At 57.1% G+C, this 2,500-nt stretch overlaps 1 non-coding gene across 1 annotated transcript in view; it reads left to right on the plus strand.

Moving 5' to 3' along the window:
• The first annotated feature begins 2,343 nt into the window (after nucleotides 1–2,343).
• LOC124731505 overlaps nucleotides 2,344–2,500 on the plus strand; it is a 1,910-nt gene continuing 1,753 nt past the window's right edge. The window contains exon 1 of the ribosomal RNA XR_007008308.1: nucleotides 2,344–2,500. This exon is cut by the window's right edge and continues 1,753 nt beyond it. This is a non-coding gene — a ribosomal RNA (small subunit ribosomal RNA).

Consider the following 2,500-nt stretch of genomic DNA (forward strand, 5'->3'; position numbering starts at 1 on the left):
TAACCTAACCCACGTTGTGCCTTAACCTAACCCATGTTGTGCCTTAACCTAACCCATGTTGTGCCTTAACCTAACCCATGTTGTGCCTTAACCTAACCCATGTTGTGCCTTAACCTAACCCATGTTGTGCCTTAACCTAACCCATGTTGTGCCTTAACCTAACCCATGTTGTGCCTTAACCTAACCCATGTTGTGCCTTACCTAACCCACGTTGTGCCTTAACCTAACCCACGTTGTGCCTTAACCTAACCCACGTTGTGCCTTAACCTAACCCATGTTGTGCCTTAACCTAACCCATGTGTGCCTTAACCTAACCCATGTTGTGCCTTAACCTAACCCACGTTTGTGCCTTAACCTAACCCACGTTGTGCCTTAACCTAACCCACGTTGTGCCTTAACCTAACCCACGTTGTGCCTTAACCTAACCCACGTTGTGCCTTAACCTAACCCACGTTGTGCCTTAACCTAACCCACGTTGTCCCCTAAAGTAAACCCACGTTGTCCCCTAACGTAACCCACGTTGTCCCTAACGTAACCCATGTTGTCGCCTAAACCTGCTCTGTAATTGTTATACGACTCGTTCAATTAGTGTAGTGTTGCCCACCCGCAACCCTCGCAATATAGTTCGCTACTCGCACTGCCCCGCTCCCCTGTGTATCGCTTCATGTTAAACACCTTGCAAGTCTTGCTGACTTTCCACATGCTCCTGCTGTACACTGTAATGTGGATGGCAGCAGGACGTACATGCCGCCCCTCCCCACGTCCCCACCTTGCCCCCTGCCTTCGCAAGCTGGTTGGTGAGAAGTTTGCATGTTCAATGCCCTTCGCATGCGACGTACTCAGGCTACGTTGTGGTGCGGCCTGTGTCAAACCGTCCGCTAATGTCGTACGCGTAAACCACAATCTGTACTGCACATTCGTCCTTATGTACCGAATGATACATCGTGGCACATGTGTGACCGTACAACGACTGCGCCCAAAAACGGCGGACCATACAGTGCAAATATTGTGCACGCAGCTACGTGTCGTCTCCCTATGAGAGCTGGATTGCAGTGTGGTACGCCATAGAGACGTGTGGGAGGAACGGACGCCGTGGATGGCGATCAGCATGAGCTGTCTGTTGATGTATTCGGACCTAGTCGTCTCTCCTCACCACCGTGATGGCATGTGCACCGCGTTCCATATCTGCGACATGCTACAGAGGCCCGGTTGACAGTCGTTCGAGCAATGGACATCGCATACGTACGGGGGCCACCTTCCACAGTATTGTCTAGGCGTGCACATTTTGTTGCGTGTATGTGGGCAGACGTAGTGTGGCGTGACACCTGACACAGGCATGCAATAATCGTTGAAGTTGCAAATGGCGATGGACGCCTGCGTTTTCTGGTGAAGTTACGCAAATGAACAAATGGTAACCTGTTGTGGTGCGGTTGTTCTCGCTAGGGGTGAATCGGTGATGGCGACGATAGGTTGAGGTACGAACCGGTTGTTCCAGCGATACCCACCATGCCGACGAAACTGAACGGCATCTGGGTGTGAAGCGATACGCGGCGGTGGCTGGGTGGGACCGTCCCCGGCCGGTGAGGGGGGCGCCTCCCGGCGTGCTGGCCGCGCGGTGCGTGGGCGCACGCGCTACAGCCGGCTGGTGGGGGCGGCCAGTGGCAGGCGCGCCGGCCGACGGACGCGGCAGGCGTCGCAGCTGCGCGCCGGCGCACCCTGCGCGCGGCGCCGTGCGGCCAAAGTAGGTCCTCGCGGGCCCGGTGCGAAGCGCGGTGGACATCTTCAGTGTGCTGGTCCGATTGAGGACTGTGTGCGTTGAGGATGCGCCGCCGCCCGGCGCTCGGCGCCGCGACGCCGTCTGCTGCTCGGTCGCCCCAGCGGTTCTCGCTGGTGGTTTGTATCGCAGCTGTGCGGATGTGTTGGCGCGTGCGCTGTGCTGGGAGAGTTCGCTTCGGCACCCAAGTGGGGCTTTTGTCCTTCTGTGGCGCTGGCGTTGGAGCTGCCGGTCACCGTAGGTGGCGCGTGTTGTCTCCCGCCGGCAATGCCACGACAGCACGCTCCCGGGGCCTCTGTCGGCAGCGGCAAGCTCAGTTGGGAGCACGGGTGGTCGCACCGAAAGCGTCTACTCGCCTAACTCCGGGCGATTGCGCCTCTCTCGAACCCGACCAAGTACTTGGGACGGCGCTGCGCGCCGCCGGGACCTGAGAGGGTTTCGAGGTGTATTGTGCAGGGGAGCTCAGCCTCCTCCTGTTTGCAGAATGATTGAGCGGACGCTTGCGTGTTCGCGCGGGCCCCCGGGACACACTCCCGGGCGGCCGGCTGCTCAGCTCTAGTTGACGCAGCTCCCTGGTTGATCCTGCCAGTAGTCATATGCTTGTCTCAAAGATTAAGCCATGCATGTCTCAGTACAAGCCGCATTAAGGTGAAACCGCGAATGGCTCATTAAATCAGTTATGGTTCCTTAGATCGTACCCACGTTACTTGGATAACTGTGGTAATT

Source organism: Schistocerca piceifrons, unplaced genomic scaffold (genome assembly GCF_021461385.2).
Source record: "Schistocerca piceifrons isolate TAMUIC-IGC-003096 unplaced genomic scaffold, iqSchPice1.1 HiC_scaffold_129, whole genome shotgun sequence".
Lineage (NCBI taxonomy): Eukaryota > Metazoa > Arthropoda > Insecta > Orthoptera > Acrididae > Schistocerca > Schistocerca piceifrons.